Genomic DNA, 20,107 nt, shown 5'->3' with positions numbered 1-20,107 from the left:
CTATGATCATCATCACTGCTGCTCTCATAGTCCTTAGAATCAGGACTAAGAGGACATTGTGATATTCCAATGTTTTGAAAATCATCATCCCGCGCTTCATCACCGCTGCTCTCATAGTCCTTAGAATCAGGACTAAGAGGACATTGTGATACTCCAATGTTTTAAAAATCATCATCCCGCACTTCATCACCACTGCTCTCATAGTCCTTAGAATTAGGACTAAGAGGACATTGTGATACTCCAATGTTTTGAAAATCATCATCCCGCGCTTCATCACCGCTACTCTCATAGTCCTTAGAATCAGGACTAAGAGGACATTGTGATACTCCAATCTTTTGAAAATCATCATCCCGCGCTTCATCACCGCTGCTCTCATAGTCCTTAGAATCAGGACTAAGAGGACATTGTGATACTCCAATCTTTTGAAAATCATCATCCCGCGCTTCATCACTGCTGCTCTCATAGTCCTTAGAATCAGGACTAACTGGACACTGTGGCACTCCATACTTTTGAAATTCATCATCATGCTCTTCATCACTGCTGCTCTCATAGTCCTTAGAATTAGGACTAAGTGGACACTTTGACACTCCATTTTTTTGAAATTCATTATCACATTCATCATCACTGCTGCTCTCATAGTCCTTAGAATTAGGACTAAGTGGACACTTTGACACTCCATTATTTTGAAATTCGCCATCATGCACGTCAAAACTGCTGCTCTCATAGTCTTCAGAATTAGGACTAAGTGGACATCGTGACCCTCCATTCTTTTGAACTTCACCATCACACTCTTCAAAACTGCTACTCTCATAGTCCTCAGAATTAGGACTAAGTGGACATTGTGACACCCCATTCTTTTGAACTTCACCATCATGCTCCTCATCACCGCTGCTTTCATAGTCCTTAGAATTTGGACTAAGTGGAATCTGTGACTCTTTATTAATTTGAAATTCTCCATCCCCTCTTTCATCAGTGCTGCTCTCGTAGTCTTTAGAATCGGGACTAAGTGGAAGAATTGACTTTCTATTCATAGTGGAAGAATTCCTGCTATATTCATCAATATGAATAGAGTTGTTACACGATGAAGATGTTGATGGTGTATAAACCGAAACTTCACCATCAGAGCAATCCATCACTTTCAAATAGAAAATGTTGAATGATACAAATGGAGTCTCCTAAGAATATTATATAGCTTAAAGAATGAAATATTCCCTCCAAAAATTTTCGCGAAAATATTTCCCTCCAAAAATTTTCGCGAAAATATTTCCCTCCAAAAATTTTCGCGAAAATATTTCCCTCCAAAAGTTTGTTAGATTTATTTACCTTTATTATTTTATTCTACAATTGATTGAAAAACGTAAACTAAATTTTTTTTATGAAATAAATCACTAAAATTCAAATTGTAAATCACAACTTGTACATTAATTATTCTAATAGTTAAACTATATAATATTTACTTAACAATTTTTTTATTTATTTATTTTTATAATATATTCTCAAACAAATTAATCCCACATTCAATCCGTTGTAAAACAACTCTACAATATTCGCTCTATAATAATGTAAAACAAACTATCCCACATTAATCGTATGGAAAAACATCTTCGTAATTTCACTTATATAATAAATTTCGCTATCACTATTACTCGCCTCACATCTAGGTTTTCTGAAGTCCCTTGAAAGACTCGTGAATTTGTGGAGCAGCGATATTGCTATCAACAATATATACAACGAAGAATTGTCGCAATTGAAAGGTAAGTACAATTATTTTTTCGAAATTTTCATATTAAATTATTTTAATGAAGAATATTTTTTTTTTTAAATTAAAAAATTTTCCAAGCCAAATTTTAATATTGCTATCTACCCCACCCCGCCCGCCACACCTCCCCCCTTCTCCAACCCCCTCCCCCCTAACTCCCTCCCCCCCATATTTTTTTTTTTAAATTAAAAAATTTTCGGCACCCGCCCGCACCCCGGGCCCACCCGGCACCCGCCCGCACCCCGGCACCCCCGCCTACCCCGCCCGCCCTCCACCTGGCGCATGGCCCACCGGGCGCTCGCCCCCGCCCCGGCCCACCGAGCAGCCCCACCCCCGCCCCCTCCCTCCCCCGGCCGGTCCGCCCCACCTCCCTCCCCCTCCCTCCCCCGGCCGGGCCTACCCTCCCCGCCCGGGCCGCCCCCTCCCCCCCTCGGCCCCCCCGCCCAGGGCGTCCCACCCCCTTCCCCCTCCCCCTCCCCCTCCCTCCCCCGGCCGGCCCCCTACCCCCCCCGGCCCCCGGCCCCCTCCCTCCCCCTCCCGGCCAACCCCGCCCGGGCCGCCCCACCACCTCCCTCCCCCGCCCGGCCAACCCCGCCCGGGCCGCCGCACCCCCCTCCCTCCCCCCTCCCCCCGCCAGCCCCCCCCCCCCCGCCCGGGCCGCCCCACCCCCTCCCCCGCCCTGCCCCCCCCCCGCCCGGGCCGCCCCACCCCCCTCCCGCCCCTCCACCTCCCGCGCCCCCTCCCCGGCCCCGCCCCACCACCTCCCTCCCCCGCCCGGCCAACCCCGCCCAGGCCGCCCCACCCCCCTCCCTCCCCCTCCCCCCGCCCACCCCCCCCCGCCCGGGCCGCCGCACCCCCCTCCCCCACCCTGCCCCCTCGCCCGGGCAGCCCCACCCCCCTCCCGCCCCTCCACCTCCTGCGCCCCCTCCCCACCTCCCCGGCCCCGCCCCCTCCCCCTCCCGCCCCTCCACCTCCCGCGCCCCCTCCCCGGCCCCGCCCCACCCCTCCTGCCCCTCCCCCTCCCGCGCCCCATCCCCGGCCCCGCCGCCCACCCCGCTCGCACAGGGCCACCCCCGGCCGCCCCGTCCCGCCCGAGGGGCGGAGCGGCCCGGGAGTGGCGCTACGCAGGCGGCGCCCGCGCAGCGCCACCCCCGGGCCGCCCCGCCCCGCCCGAGGGGCGGAGCGTCGATTCCCAGGCCTGCGCAGCGCCACCCCCGGGCCGCCCCGCCCCGCCCGAGGGGCGGAGCGTCGATTCCCAGAATTGACGCTCCGCCCCGCCCTGCCCGAGGGGCGGAGCGTCGATTCCCAGAATTGACGCTCCGCCCCGCCCCGCCCGAGGGGCGGAGCGTCGATTCCCAGAATTGACGCGCCGCCCCTCGGGCGGGGCGGGGCGGCCCGGGGGTGGCACTGCGCGGGCGCCGCCTACGCAGCGCCACCCCCGCCCGGGGGTGGCCCTGTGCGGGCGGGGTGGGCGGCGGGGCTGAGGAGGGGGCGCGGGAGGGGGAGGGGCGGGAGGGGGGTGGGGCGGCGTGGGCGGGGGAGGGGGGTGGGGCGGCCCGGGCGGGGGAGGGAGGGGGAGGCCCGGGGGGGGGGGGGGGAGGGAGGGGGAGGGGGAGGGGGGTGGGGCGGCCCGGGCGGGGGTGGCCGGGGGGGTGGGACGGCCCGGGCGGGGGAGGGGGAGGGGGGTGGGGTGGCCCGGGCGGGGGTGGCCGAGGGGCGGTGGAGGGGGTCGGCCCGGCCGGGGGAGGGAGGGGGAGGGGGACGGGGGTGCGGTGGCCCGGGCGGGGGTGGCCGGGTGGGGGGGCCGGCCCGGCCGGGGGAGGGAGGGGGAGGGGGAGGGGGGTGGGGTGGCCCGGGCGGGGGTGGCCGAGGGGGGGTTGAGGGGGCCGGCCCGGCTGGGAGAGGGGGAGGGGGAGGGGGGTAGGGCGGCCTGGGCGGGGGTGGCCGGGGGGGTGTGGGGCGGCCCGGCTGGGGGAGGGAGGGGCAGGGGGAGGGGGAGGGGGGTGGGGCGGCCTGGACGGGGGTGGCCGGGTGGGGAGGCCCGGCCGGGGGAGTGAGGGGAAGGGGGAGGGGGGTGGGGCAGCCCGGGCGGGGGTGGCCGGTGGCGGTTGGGGCGGCCCGGGGGGGGAGGGAGGGAGGGAGGGAGGGAGGGGGAAGGGGGCGGGGCGGCCCGAGGGGCCAGAGGGGGAGGGGAGTGGGGCGGCTCGGGAGGGGGAGGGGGCGGCGGTTGGGGGGGCCCGGCCGGGGGAGGGAGAGGGAGGGGAAGGGGGAGGGGGCCAGGGCGGTCCGGGGGGCCGGAGGGGGAGGGGGGTGGGGCGACCCAGGCGGGGGGCCCGGGGGTGGGTCGGCGGAGGAGGAGGGAAATTTTGATTATATAAATAAAAATTTTATGGTATATTTTTGTTGTTAATTTAAGTTAATATGTTTTTTTATTTACTAATTTATGTGTTTTTTTTTAGGAAAATGGCATCAAGGAAAATTTCTGTGAATCTTTCTGGACCAAGGAGTGTTAAAGGTGTATCTTCAAAAAACATTGGTGAACGAACTCCACCTGAGCTCATACCTACAAATATTTCAAGTGCTATAAGTGATAAGAAGCTAATCTCAGATTGGAAAAGTTCAAAAGAGGTGAAATTTGCATCAAGAGCCTGGTATGTGAAAGAAAGAGAGAGCACAACTGTGAATATATATCTATACATTGATACACCCAATAATAATGAAAATTTGGAGGTGATGGGAAAAGTCATAGATATGTGTTCGGTACCAAACACTGAAGTTGTTTACGTACTTACAAAAGCTGCCAAGTCACATGAAAGGATTAAATACCGACTATCATATTCATTATATGACAGGAGAGAGGTATCTACAAAGTTGTGTAAACAAATCGTAAATGATATGACACAAAACATGGTAAGTATTGTTATTTGTATTTTTATTTTGCGTTTTGAAAATGTCTCGCTATATTTTTTAACTTTGTTTATATTAACATATGATATTTTGTTTGGCAGAATTTTGTTGAAAGCTGTTCAATTATGTTGGGAGGCATTCATTTCATAGAGCATGATATCATGAAAGTTGTCAGCCATTTTTACTCAGTGTCAGAAGAAGATATGAAAAACATGGAAAATGTAGTAATTGATGATGCTACAAAACTACATCCAAAGAATCAGAAAAAAAGGCCTCTGGTGGATAAATCTAGCAAGGGTAAACAAGTTACTTTTGAGAACGATGAAGTTGAAATTGACAATGAAGCATATGTTGCCATTACTGAAGATGACATTGAAATTGCGGAAGGTTGTAAAAGACCAAAAGTAACAATGCCCAAGAATAGATCTCTTGAGAATGTTAAGACGAAAAAAAGTAGAGTTGAAGATCTTGAAGTAGTCATTACCAGCAGTCAAGAAACTAGTGAAACTTCAAAAGAAAGCAGAGAAATCATTACACCAGGAGCTGATTTAGGTGATGGCATTATCAAAACAAAACAAAATGCCATTCGATAGAATTTGACAAAGAGTAACTTAATTGATGGTGGTCGTACATTTCAGTTAAATGTCAGACAAACCTATAAGGCAAGTGAAGGACAATGCCAATATCAAGTCAGAAAGCCACATCATCTGCATGTTCACAACTTGAAGACATTGATGAGGTACAATCCATATGCTCATGTGGTTAGTTATGTGCTTCTTGTTGATCCACTTCAAGTTCCCAACAAAGAAGCATTTGATAAGTCAAAATGTTTTGAATACAATTATTATGTGCTTGGGGGGAACCATTCTGTTGAAGCTCAAAGACAATTGATGGAGGAATATCCTAATAACCCATGTTTTGAAACAATGAAATGTATCATTTATGCTTGTTTAAATGAAACAGAAGCAAAGTTAGTGGCATGGGATCATAATTCAGATAATGAATATAGGATGTCTATGACTTTGATCCAAAAGGTTAGATTTATTCATAGTGAATTCCTAGAAAAATGTGGTGGGGATAAGATCAATATTACTGCAGATTTCCGAAAGGAATGTTGTATGGAAATAGGCTATCAAATTGAAGATAAAGGCAGTTCAAAAAGTGGAAAAGACATCAGATCTAGCGATTTATTCAGAGGTGTTGATAACATTTTCCAATTGGCATTTAGAACTGGAGATATTTGGAATTTGATTGATGACATTTTTAGCATGTGGGAAGACATTCACATTAAAAACCAGACGGTCAGAAAGTCTAAGCCATTGATATGTAGCAACAATAAATCAGCGCCTGAACTGAAGCAACTTCCAGACGATATGACCATCACGCCTTGGAGGGCGATGCAAGGAGTGAAAGATGAAAAAATTGTCAAAACAATATTATCTCGTGTGAAGTCGGGGGAATTATCATTGGAAGAAATGTCTGAAGAATTTCAAAAGTAAGTTTGCTGAATTATTTTTACTTATTTCCAGGATTATAGTTATCTTTTAAATAAAACATGTTGTTATTGGTAGTATTTGTTATACATATCATTATATTAACTTTTTCTTACTTTATCTATGCAGTCACAAAGTTTACATGAAAATTCAGGAACAAATGGTTAAATTGTTGAATGAAGATAGTTGGGATGATGTTGTACGCAACTATCCAGATTCAAGTTCTACATCAACATTGAAAGCTTTTTATCTTGCATTTAAAAAGGTAACTTGATTTATACATTCAGTTTTAATCATCTGTGTACTATTTTTAATTTAAAACTTACACATACATTTGTTTGTTTGGTAAAAGATGAAGAAAGAAGATAATGGAGCAGCAGACAGTTTCAAGACTTTTATTGAAAAAATAAAGATTGAAAGACTGAGAAAGCAACGTATTAAGAATTTTGAACTTGATCCAACTCTTAATCATTTCATTTGGAATGGGCTAGACACTATTCAATATCAAGTAATACAAGGCGACTGTGAAGACATTGCGAAACTCGTACCAAAAAGGGATTATGCCCTGGTTATTGCAGATATTCTCCATGGTTTCAATATTCCAAACATTTGCTATGATATTGACCCTTATACTTATCAAGCTTTTAATAAAGTGGTGGCGGGATTTAAGGAAGTGACGTCATCACCATTATGGAGATTTGTGACATTTCATTCAGACACACAATTGGCAATGTTATTGTCAAGCTTCAAGGGGAAAACAAATTCAAGGATGCAGCTTACATGGTAAGATGTTTAAAGGTATATTTGATTAATGTTGAAAAATTAATTTATGTACAAGTTAATTGAACTTTTACTATTTTATGTTACAGGAAAAAGTCAAATCTTCTTGACAATGAAGATCAACAATTTATAAATTATTGTGAGTTCATTCATATTGATATTTGGGCAAAAGATGATAACCATATGTCTATAATTTTTAATCGGGTGGACAAAAAGAGTCATAGCCAAATACTGACTTATGATGCTGTTGTGAGAAAACTAACATATGAAGACAAAGAAATGAAAGGAGAGATAGTTAACATTTATCAGAAACCACAATTATTGATTAACTATCTTATAGACATATGTTCAAATGAAGGAGATTGGGTTCTGGATTTATTTTCTGGCTCAGGTACGTTTTGCCACATGGAATTGAATTTCAATATGTTCTTTTTTTTAATTAATATGTCATTGTACTAATTTACTTCATTATTTTTTTGTGCTTGATAATTAGGTACAACACTAGCATGTTGCCTTCAAAAAGGAAGAAATTGCATTGCAATTGAGAAAGATCCATTACAATGCAATTTTATTCAGCAAAGAATTCATGCTCTTCAATTTCTTCCAGATGCACTGCAAGAAATTGGGTTGAAGAAAGGGGACTTTAGTGAATCACGTGTGGCAAAAAAGGCAAAGGAACCCCAACCACCATTACATGGAATGTATGGAAAGACATATATTGGGGGATTTGCAGACATGAAAGACCCATTAGAAGAGGAAAATGAGCAAAATGAGTAAAATGAAACAGAAAATATTGTGGAAGAGGACAATGATGAAACTCTAGAGGATGAAGAGTTTGGATTACGTGACATTGTTGATTAAATTTAAGTTATGCTTGTAACTCAAGCTTTGCAATGTTTTGACTTTGACATTTTATGAGAAGAATAAACACTCAATTAGGGTTGTTATACGTTCAATATTGGTAATATGTGATTTTTGCATTGATTTTAAAGTTAATCATTATTTTTTGAAAAAAAAAAAGTAGTTATTATTATCTTTTTGACATGAAATTCATAAAAAAAAACTATTATTTGACCATTTTTAGTTAATATTTTTGTATAAAAATTGTGATTTTGACATGTTAATTCTAGCGAAAAATTATCAAAACGTTTAGTTTTTTTGTTATATTTATGTTAAAAATGGTTATTTTTTATGTCCATTGTTAAAAAATGTTGTTTTTTAGAAACAATTATTTCATGTGGATTGAAAAATTAATTAAGGATGTCTAAATATGTAGATTATCTAAAATTCAAACTATCGACTTTCTAATTTTAAAACGCAAAACAATAAAAACCCCACTAAAAAAAATAAAAATTAAGATAGAGAACAAGAAAATATGAATACAATGACGACTTCAAAAACTATCAAATTTAGAAAATAATTTTTTACATTTCACACACTAGAAAATTTAAAGTAAAAAAATAGGTCTTTTAAAAAAAGGGTGTGATGCAGAATACCCACTTTTTAAAATCAGGATGAAAATCACTACCATTCACTACCATTCTAAAACTTAATGCACATGAAAAAAATTAAAGTTCCAAAAACCATGTTCTTAAAAAAACATGTGTATTCTGCATCAACACTTTTGGAAATCGGGTCATTTTTTTTCCACCTCTACAAAACGGGTAACAGTATCAGTTCCCGTTTCAAAGTTTACATTGTTTTAGTTGCATCACTTGACATTCCAAAAGATCATTTCAAGGAAATTGATTCTATCATGTTCCAAAATTGAATGGTTGAATGGCTAATGAATGCAATTATTGAATTACCTTCTACATCAATATTACTTTTGGTTGTAAAAATTAGATCCATGGATTAGGACTAAATGGTAGATAAGCTAGATGCTCTATTTCTCTTTTTAGGTCCAAATGGTTAAAAATGATTCTTAGACCATTTTATAGGAGGTTAGACTAACTTAGGAACCTATCCTTTCTTTAAAAACTCGTTAGATCCATGTAAATCTCTCATAGACTATATATTCTTAGACATCAAAAAACAAATACCCCCCAAAACAAACATAAAATACAAAACAACGAAGTAAGAGAATAGTGAACTAAGCACATATAGTGAATCATACTTCATCAATCTACAAAACTCGATTGATAATTCATGCAAGAAATTTAAGATACTAAATTGACTAAACATTTCGGCACCGTTGCCGAGGAAGTGTAATTAGTTAACCTTATCTTTTACATTAAAAAAAATGATATGCATAGAGAAAGAGACTCTAGGGGTAGATTTATAGCTAGAGGCAGGAGTTCAATTCCTGCAACACCACCTACTCCACCAAGACTGAGAAGAGATACACCTCCATCTCAAGCTTATATTCCTAGCCATATACCTCCTGAAGTTGTAAGGTCAGAAATTCAATTAAGAGGATCTCCTACTTCATCTACTGAGGCAATCCTAGAGGAGGAAAATCTTGGATCTCCAATAGAAGAAGGAACATTTTTCACCTCCATAGGGGAAAATATTTTAGTTGAAGAATTAAGAATACCTAGTGAAGAAGAAGAAGTAGAACCCCTATCCCACATACCATTAATAGAGGAACTAGAGGAAGAGCAATTAACCTTGCAGGTTGAATCTTATATTGACTCTGAAGAAACTATAATGGCAGAAGAAGGAGAGGATGGAGAATTCACACTGTTTGGAGGAGGAGGTAGAGGAAGAGGTAGAGGAAATAATGGAGAAGGCAGAGGGAATAATGGAGGAAGTATAGGAAATAGGGAAGTTGATAATTCTTTTGGATTCCCTATAGTTGATGAAGAAACAGATGCCACAATGAAAAATATATCACGTTTTGTCCTCCCAAACTTTCATGGATTAAAAATTGAAGACCCTGAAACCTTCTTATTTGAATTTGAAGTCTTGTGCAGAACTTATGATTATTTACAAGACTCAAAAAAACTCAAATTATTCCCTTCAACGTTGAAAGGAGCTGCTTTAAATTGGTTCATGGGGTTGGTCACTCGGTCCATTAGAACATGGAATGACATGAAGAAAGTGTTTTTGGACAGGTATTTGGATTATTGCATGCCTATCAATCACAAGGATGAAGTGTTCAAAATGATGCAAAGAGAGGATGAAAATTTAGAGGATTTAATTGAGAGATTCAACTATAACTTAAAAAGAGCAAAAATGGATAACCTAGATCAAGATACTTTAAAAGCTCTTCTATTAAAAGCCATTAGAGATGAGTGGATAGATATCCTTAACATGATGGGGAAGGGAGATATCTCTCAACTCCCATTAAGTGACATAGGAGAATTATGTGTTCATCTCTCAAGAGGAAAATCCAAAACTGGGAAAGGTCCAAGAGATCCTTCTCTTGTTAGGGTGAATAAATCTGCAACTGGATCAGTGAGTAGGGCAGAAATTGGAAACATGTTTGATGAATTTAAAATAGATATTCTAGGGAGCCTTAGTGAACAGATAGACACCCTTAAGTTACAAAACAAGCAGAAAATCAAAACTGATGCTCTGGCTATTTTCTGTCCCAAGTGCAGAAAGAATCACGCATTAAGAGAATGCCCTTTAGATGAAAAAGTCATAGAGACTTGTGTGATTTGTTCAGAAAATCATGAGACCAAAAGTTGTCCTTCAATCCCTGGTCTTAAGGTTGTTTTTCAAGAAGAAACAATTTCAAATCCAACAGAGTCTCTTTGCTTTGTCTCTAGAAGACCTTGGCAAGGGCAACAAAATCAGGGTTTTAACAACCAAATGTATATGCAACCCCCTCCAAATTGGAATTCTTGACAACAACCTTGGCCTTAATCTCAATCTCAAACTCAACCTTGGGCTCAAGGAATTCATAATCCTTATGGAAGATTCTCTCCATACTATCAATATCCTCCATCATATCTAAACTATCCTCCCCAACAAATTCCTCACCAAAATCAAGAGCCCCAACTTCAAAACCAAAACCCTCAACTTTCACTACCATTTCCACAGAGACCAACTCAGTTACCTGCCCAACCATTACCTAACCCCAACAATAAAAATCCTCAAAATGCCTATATGGTGGAAGGACAGCAATTTCCAACTTACATGATCACTCCATTAGATCTCAATGATGTCCAATTGAGATCTGGTAGGATATTAGAAAAGAAAAAACCTTATGTGGTTATTCAAGAACAAGACGATTCTGAGGAAAATTCTCTACAGCAAAATAAAAGTTTTGAAGGAACATCTCCTCGAAACCAGAACACTAAAAATGAAAAATAGAAAGAACCAATAAACTCAACTCCTATCTTAGAGCAACAACTAGTATCTACTTCTACACCCCCTTTTCCAAAAAGATTACAAGTTGACAGAGGGGTAGAAAAGCATATTATGTTGCCTAATTATGATTTTCTAGATGAATTGAAAAATGTCTGTATCAAAATTCCTTTGTTACAAGACATTAAGGGGATTCCAATTCTAGTTAAAACAATAAAAGAGTTGAGCATGAGGAAACTAAGAAGAAAAACAAAAGAAGTAAAAAGAATTCACCTATCAGGAAAAATAGCAGACACAATGATGGGAAAAATTTCCATATAAAAATATGTAGATCGAGGAAGTTCAGTTGTAAAAACACATATCATTGGAGTTGAAATCCAAAATACATTGATTGACATAGGAGCAGCAATAAACATTATGAGCAAAAAAACCATGGAACAACTCAAACTTCCCAATCTTCTTTATACACCTACATTACTGCAATTGGTAGATAGATCTGTAATCAAACCAGATGGTGTGTTAGAAGATATTTCAGTGTCCTTAGACTCTTGGGAGTACCCTATTGATTTTATGATCCTAACCCCAAAGAGCAATCTAGGAGGACATCCACTTATATTAGGAAGACCTTGGCTGGCTACAGCTGATGCATTCATTAGTTGTAGATCTGATGATATGTATATCTCTGATGGTAATTCAACTAAGAAATTCACTTTGTATCCTCCAGAAAAAAAAAATCACAGAGATAGATGACAAAGAATGGATTGATGATGAAAATGATATTCAACCTCTCTTTACTATTTTAACCATTAGTGAAGATGGTCAAATCTTGAATACAATGGAAAATTTTGAATCATCTCCAGAATATGAACATGATCAGTTTCAAGAAAGATTTAATATTGAATATTTTTCATCTGGACAGATGCCTCTTTATTTTATGGAAGAATTTGGTAGCTATACAGTTGAAATATTTCACATTGAACATAAACAATAACTTGGAAAAATTAGAACAGGAAAAGCTAATCAAAACTTTACAACAACATTATTCTGCATATGCATGGGAATACATTGACATGAAAGGAATTAGTCCTAATACTTGTATACATCACATCTACATTGAGAAAAATTGTAAACCTATCCGACAACCTCAAAGAGGGATGAATCCAAATCTTAGGGAATTTGTGAAAGAAGAGTTGCAGAAATTGCTGAATGTCAATTTTATCTACCCAATTTCAGATAGCTAGTGGGTTTCTCCTCTAGTGATTGTGCCTAAAAAGAATGGTAAATGGAGGGTATGTATTGATTATCGAGAATTGAATAAAGCTACCCTGAAAGATCATTTTCCTTTGCCCTTTATAGATCAAGTGTTAGATACATTAGCAAGTAAAAAGTACTTCTCATTCTTGGATGGTTTTAGTGGTTACAATCAGATTCAGGTAGCACCTGAAGATCAAGATAAAACCACATTCACCTGCCCATGGGGAACTTATGCCTACCAAGTACTCCCTTTTGGATTATGCAATGCACCTGCAACATTTCAAAGAGCAGTACTAGGAATTTTTTCTGATCTGATACATGATTGTGTAGAGGTATATATGGATGACTTTACAATTTATGGGAATACATTTGAGGAAGCATTAGAAAATTTGGGAAAATTTCTTAAAATATGTAAGGAAGCAAACCTTTCACTAAGCCATGAAATATGTTTTATGATGTTTATTGAAGGGATTGTTTTAGGACATCACATTTCAGGAGATGGAATTAAAGTTGATAAATCTAAAGTTGAAGTCATCTCTAAGTTATCAATTCCAAGTTGTCAAAAGGATGTTAGAAGTTTTCTAGGATTCACAGGATATTATAGAAGGTTTATAGAAAATTTCACTAAACTAGCATCACCACTCTTCAAATTGCTCACCAAGGATTGTGAATTCAAATGGAAACACTACAAGAAAAAAAGACATTGGTGAGGGGTGAAAAATGTCACCATAAGCTCATTGGTGATGGTCAAAAGAGCATTCCTCACCAAAAACTGAACGTCACCAAAGGTGGCGTCGCCAAAATTATAAGTGTTGTAGTGACATACAAAGTCCATCACCAATAATGATTTATAATGATAGATAGCAACCGTCACCATTTCATATGAGCAATGGTGATGGACCATAGCCTCCATCACCAAAAACTTAATGTCACCAAAGGTGGTGTTGCCAAAAATATAGGTGTTGTAGTGACAATCAAAGTTCATCACCAATAATGATTTATAATGACTGATAGCGACTGTCACCATTGCATATGAGCAATGGTGACGAACCATAGGATCGGTCACCAAAAACTGAATGTCACCAAAGGTGGCGCCGCCAAAAGTATAGGTGTTATGGTGACATTCAAGATCCGTCACAAATATTGATTATAATAACGAATAACGACCATCACCATTTCATATGAACAACAATGATTTATTGTGATGGATCTTTAATTACCGTCACTATTGGAGCATATATATGGTGACGTTTGTTGACCGTCACCAAAAGCCGCATTGCTAGAAGTATAGGTTTTGTGGTGACATTCAAGGTCCGTCACGAATAATGACTATAATGACAGACATCGACCATCACCATTTCATATAAACGACAACGATTTATGGTTATGGACCTTTGAGGGTCGTCACTATCGATGCGTATATATGGTGGCGTTCGATGACCGTCACCATTTCATATTTTTGGTGAGGGTCGAAAAACGTCACCAAAGCTCATTGGTGATGGTCAAAAGAGCCCGTTTCACCAAAAATTGATCGTTGCAATTCCATATGGATGTCAGAGCATGATGGAATCGAACCACCAACCTCCTGCTTGTAAAGCAGGTGCTCTTCCATTGAGCTAGCACCCCTTAAATAATTATACTTTTAAAAATTAAACCTTGAAACTTCATAAATTGTAAATTCTACAACTTTCAATAAATTAAAGTCTTGGCAATATTTTATTAAACAAGCAAAGCATCATCGAAGCTGCAGGTCCCTACCTAATGGTTATTGAAGTTATGAAAAGTGCATGGAGGGAAAAACAGTTATGCATAAGAGAATCAATATGTTCAATTGAATACTTAATTAGAAGTGAAACTCTGAAGACATTTATAACCTATAAATGACCTATAACTAGCAAATGCGCCAAATATGGAAATTTCATAAGTGGATAGCATATGAAAGAAGAGGAAGTAGGGACTTGGAACCCTTTTACATCTTGGCATGCCTTAGCACTTGACACATCTTAGCTTGTTTGACATGTCTTCGTACTATCTGGCACATGTTAGCATGCCCTAAAATTCCCTAACACACCTTGGCGGTCATGACCTCAGAACTAGCATTACATTTTACCATGACTTTGGAACCTTACATTCACTAAAACACCTTAGCACTCCCTAGTTGTCATGCCCTCTATTATCCTCCACAATGTCAGAGGCTGATGAGGAGATCGATGGAGGTAACCATAGACCAAGCTTTTAGTTTGGTAGCTAGCCCTACCAAACCAAAGAGGGCTCTTTTCTTTTTCTTTTTCTTTTTCTTTGTCTTTCACTCTAGTGTTATTGTTCTCCTATTTCTTCAATTTTTTCTTCTTGCATCCAACAATATTGATTTCCTCTTTTGAAAATGAAAGAAGACGTAATGAAAAGTAAACTATAAATATGATGAACACTGGAATATAAACTAAAGTAAACTATAAAATATGTATACAACTTATACCTCAACATCAGCATTAATGTCTACCATTTTTCTCTATAAAATCAAGAAACTCGAACAAATTTTCTTCAGTGGGGCGATAGTGGCCACCATGTGGCTAGATGACTTGTATAAACAAAGCAAATAAAATGTCACCATAGAAAAGAACACCTTATAAACTTAGCATTCAACCTTCAGGAAAATTTTAAGCACAATCATGTTAACTAAGTTACATACTAAAAAGCTCAGGTTGTAGATAACTTATGAAAACAAATGGAAAGAAAAATGAAACATGGTGAGCAACAAAGTCAATATACTGACTCATGAGTTTAGCATTCATCCCAACAAGATCACATGGGAGAGCATCAAAAACTAATTCTCATTCATCCCAACAACATCACATACTATCTCCTTCACTCTTTCTTCACTAAGTTTATGATTTAGCATGTTGCGAAACAAGATAGAACTTTTTTTGAATTCAAACTTTTGTGATCCATATTTTGTAAAATGAAATTATTTCGATAAAAATCACAATGGAATTTTCATGTCTATGCCTTTCTAGACATCGAGTGTGGTTCATCGCCAGAACTAAAATGGAAAGTTTGATTTGGGCAACAGAATAAATATTAAAAGCGATGCACATAGAATTGAGTCAAACAGTTAAAATAAAACAATCATAAATAATATACTAGAAACTAAATATTGTTCAAAAATATAATATTAATAAATATTGAGCTAAAATAAGACTAATAAAAAATATAATGACTAACTCAAGTGAAACATAACACTAGATGTTACAAGGTCAAAACAAATATATATATATATATATATATATATATAGATAGATATTAAAAATAATCGTGTGTGTGTGTATATATAGATATATATATATATATATATATATATATATATATATATATATATATATATATATATATATATATATATATACACGAGCATAAAAATAATAAATAACAATAAAAACTAAACAAAATTAATTGAAAATCAAGAATTCAAGACTAAAAATATTAAAAATAATAGTGATCCAAAACAATAAATAATAAAAGAAATAAATCAAAATAAAAATAAAAGAAAAGAAATAAATCAAAATAGAAAAATACCATTAAAAAAAAAGTCCAACATAACAGAAAAGAGAAAAATAGATAAAATCTAAGCTAAGAATAAAAATATATGGTAAAACAAAATTTTAATAACTAATTCATTATAAAATATAACTTATTTTAAACGTAAAAATACAAATGATTATTAGACAATAAAGAGATCGAATGAACCAAAGAAATAATAAATGAATATAATTAAAATATAAATATAATAAATAATATAGTTAAATAAAATTAATATAAGTTGGCATGAAATATTAAAATAAGAAAAAATAAAAATGAATGTATGATAAAAGATAAATCAATAAAATACATCAATTTTAATTAAGTCAATCAAATATAAAATTATCAACCAAATCTAATATAAATCAAAACAAAATTTATATAAAGATTATTAAAAATAAAAATAAAATATGAAATTACCAGCCAAAAACCCGCAGGAAAAATAATAGTGAAGACCTTCATCTCTTGAAATTAATTCATTTGAAAAATTTATGAGAGATTCTTCGGTGTAAATCACATGAAATTTTATTTGTGGACGCGTTTCGAACCAAACAGTATGGTTCATCGTCACGACAAGTTGAAGAATCAGATCTAGCTTTGCATATTAAATAGTCAGAGTAGAACATCCAAGCTATATTTCTTGACCAAGCAACAGCTTAGTTGGACAGGATTAAGGGAATGAACTATATTTTAATAATTAAGTTAATTCAAATACATATCAAATGGTTAGTTAGTTATATTCTTATTAAAATCGAGATGAAAGAGACTATAAACGAATATATCATAAAATAAATTAATTAATTAATAGTTAGTTAAAAAGTTATTAAATATACATAGTTAGTATAAATTAATTATAAAATAAAATATAATAAAATTAATTTAAATTGATAATTAGTTAAAAAGTTATTAAATAGAAAAATGAATATACAAAGTTAGTTATATTTATATATTAAAATAAAATAATTATAAAATAAAATCATTTTTAGATTAGTAGTTATTGATAAATATTATAGAAAAAGTTGAGCCTAGACCCATTTTTTTCAGCAAGAATATCGAATAAAAGTTGCACTACAAACATCCACAGTAAAAAACAAATAAAGAAAGAAAATAATGGAATTCTTAATATGAAAAGAGTATAAAGGAGTAACTAATCATAGAAGACATAAATGACCAGATCTATGAGATAAAAAGATACCCTCCACACCAGCAAATGCAAGAAGCCTTTTAACAAAACTATCAGAGCTGCAAAATATTGACAGGTTGTTACAAGCAATACATATCAAGCTTTTTAATAAAAAACTAAGGGTTAGAACCTAAAAATGTAGATTTTGTTTTAAACTTTTAAATAAATGTTTGCTACCTATCAATCCAGCAAAGAGTCCAGTCTGCTTTTTTAGCTACACAGGGAATAGTTTCAATTGCACGAAACAAGTGATCCTTCTCTTTAGAGTCCTTGATATAAGTCTCTAACAAAAGATTACACATTTCTGCACATAATTCAACAAAAATATCACATCATAAGACCATAGCGAACAATAAAATGCACTAATCAATTTAAGTTATAGAATACCAGTAGATCAAGAACAAGAAGAAAACCTGAAGGAATATTTTCACTTGCAATCTGGAACCCATAAAATATTTTCACTTGCAATCTTGAACCGATAAAATGCACAGGCCTGCAAAACATCACAAAAGGAATTTAAGACATCAAATGTCGGGATCCCTGCCCTGCAAGATCTGAGTCACTTCTAAAAAAACAAACAAAATAAATATCCTAAATGTTGGACATGCACCTCATGAACTTAAACTTCTTTCATGGAACGGCCTGCTAAATTCTCCAAAACAATCCTGTCAGAAGCGGCAAAGAAAGCCAAGCATGACTAGTGAAATGCCTTTAACAAGTGCCCAATCTTTCCCAGTGGGGAAGATCTTGTGAAAGATCAAGTTCCTCAGCTGCAAAAAAGCACCAGCCCCTCAATATATATACACACATTCAAGCAAACATGTTGTATTCATTCTTTCTAAATCCTTACTAGTCCAAAAACTAGCCTCTACCTTCTCATGCTTGATCAGAAACATAGAAAACCTCTGTGGGTTCTCTACCAAAAGGGGATCTTCGACAATAACCACCATCGTTGATCTGAAATGGAAAGACTGATAAACAATAATTTAATAGGAAAGAACATATTTTATGTACTGAAACTGCAATACTTTCCCTCGTAGATACATTGAAGATTGCAAGGGATCGAATATTACCTTGTTTTGATTAGAATGGGGAGATAACCAAGTGCCCAGATGCGAAAATGTGGTCGAGACTTAATGGAGGATGAACTGAATCGGTGTAGAGGCTTGTTGCATTTGGTTCTATACATTCATGGGGAACTCTGACCGGTGGATTCTCTTTGTTTGAATCAGAGGGCTGTGAGTAAATGGAAATCAAATTTGAAATTCAAGAATATGGCGCCCACTGCCAGGTATTTCACTCGCCTCAATTGTCGATTTGGGCTTGAAACGTGGCGGGAGCTTTCGGAGAAAGACATCACAACAACCATGTCGAGTTGATTTGAAAAATGGATTTGATTTTATAATCGCTTCGTCTCTTTATCAATATGATGCCGACTTTTTTTTTAATGGATTCCAAATTTCGTTTGAAAGTCGCTCTCTCTCCTTTTCAATATGATCAGTGTTTTTTTTGGAGGTCTTCTATACAAATTTTACCAACCACATTAGATCTCAGTTTCATAATTTTTGTGGCAACACTGACCTTCCTAGCTTTTTATGATGTCAAAATTATAGTGAACTTGGGAGGCTTCTCTCTAAGCCTTTTGAGCATAGAAATAAAATCTTAAATCAAACTAAACAATTTCTTTAGGTCCGATAAACCAAAGTTTAATCTCAAGACACACGTTAACCATTATCATCATTATCATAAATTAAATTTAAGAATATTTTTGAATTGTTCAAGTATTTTATTTCTTTAGATTTATTTTACCATTTATAAATTAAATTTGAAGATTTTTTTTTTTAATCATTTAATTATTTTAATTATATAGTGAATAATTTGAAACATTCAAATTAATTTATGACTTTTTTGAATCGTTTTAAGTATTTAATGTCTTTAGATTTATTTTAATTACATAGTGAGTAATTTGAATTATAATTTAATGAATTTTAATGTATTGGGATCTTAAAAAATGAAACATTTAGATTACTTTTGAATTATAATATGATGAATTTTAATGTATTTAGATTTTAAGAAACTGAAATATTTAGTTTACTTTTTTCATAAATGTTAGCATTTTAATTTTATACAATTATAAATAAAAGTTTTTGTATTTTTTAATTGTTTAATTATTTTATGTTTTGATATTTATTTTGATTATATTTTAAGTAATTATGTTGGAGTGTTAACGCAGACTTTTTGGAAATCTAGCGGATTTCTGGCTGTAATTTTGCAAAAATTTTTGAGGTCAAATCTTGATTTGTGTTGTTTAAACTGGTTTTTTAACTACAACACCCTCAAAAACCCCTTGGGCACTTTGATTGTGAAAAGTTCACCTGTCAGAACTTGTGGTTTCAATGAATCCTTACCGAATTCTAGAAAAATTAGATGGAAAATAAACTAGAATTTTTTTCAAAAAGTTTGATAAGTAGACACTCCTAATTATGTTTATAAGAGTGTTTATTTTGGAATAGGGTTTCTAGAATTTTAATTTATTATTCTAAAAGACATGTCAATTTTGGAATAGGGATTCTAGAATTTTAATTTAATTATCAATGATTATTAAGTGTGTAGTCAAACTAATAGATAAAATGGTCTTTTTACGAGCACTTGCTTTTAGATATTTTCAAGAATTATAATTTTAAATTATTTAATCTATAAAGTTCTAGGACTCATGGGTTTATTAAGTTGTTGAATTAACTTATGTGTTCAAAATTGCATTTTAAACAACAAGAAATCGCAATCTTGTTCTAAATTATATTGGTGAATTCTGGCTAGAAAATCCATTTCGTCTATTAGTTAGACTACTCCATTATTAAGTGGATGGTCACCCCCTTTGACTTTGAACCTCACATCATC

At 37.7% G+C, this 20,107-nt stretch overlaps 1 pseudogene; it reads right to left on the bottom strand.

The window, feature by feature from the left end:
• Positions 1-18,159, bottom strand: part of LOC149182394 (ribonucleoside-diphosphate reductase small chain-like) — a 33,881-nt pseudogene extending 15,722 nt beyond the window's left edge.
• Between the last annotated feature and the right edge of the window lie 1,948 nt (positions 18,160-20,107).

This window comes from Pinus tabuliformis, chromosome 3_2 (genome assembly GCF_031772625.1).
Source record: "Pinus tabuliformis cultivar Carrire ecotype Pingquan chromosome 3_2, CPIR1, whole genome shotgun sequence".
Lineage (NCBI taxonomy): Eukaryota > Viridiplantae > Streptophyta > Pinopsida > Pinales > Pinaceae > Pinus > Pinus tabuliformis.
This window is presented reverse-complemented; position numbering and strand designations above follow the sequence as displayed.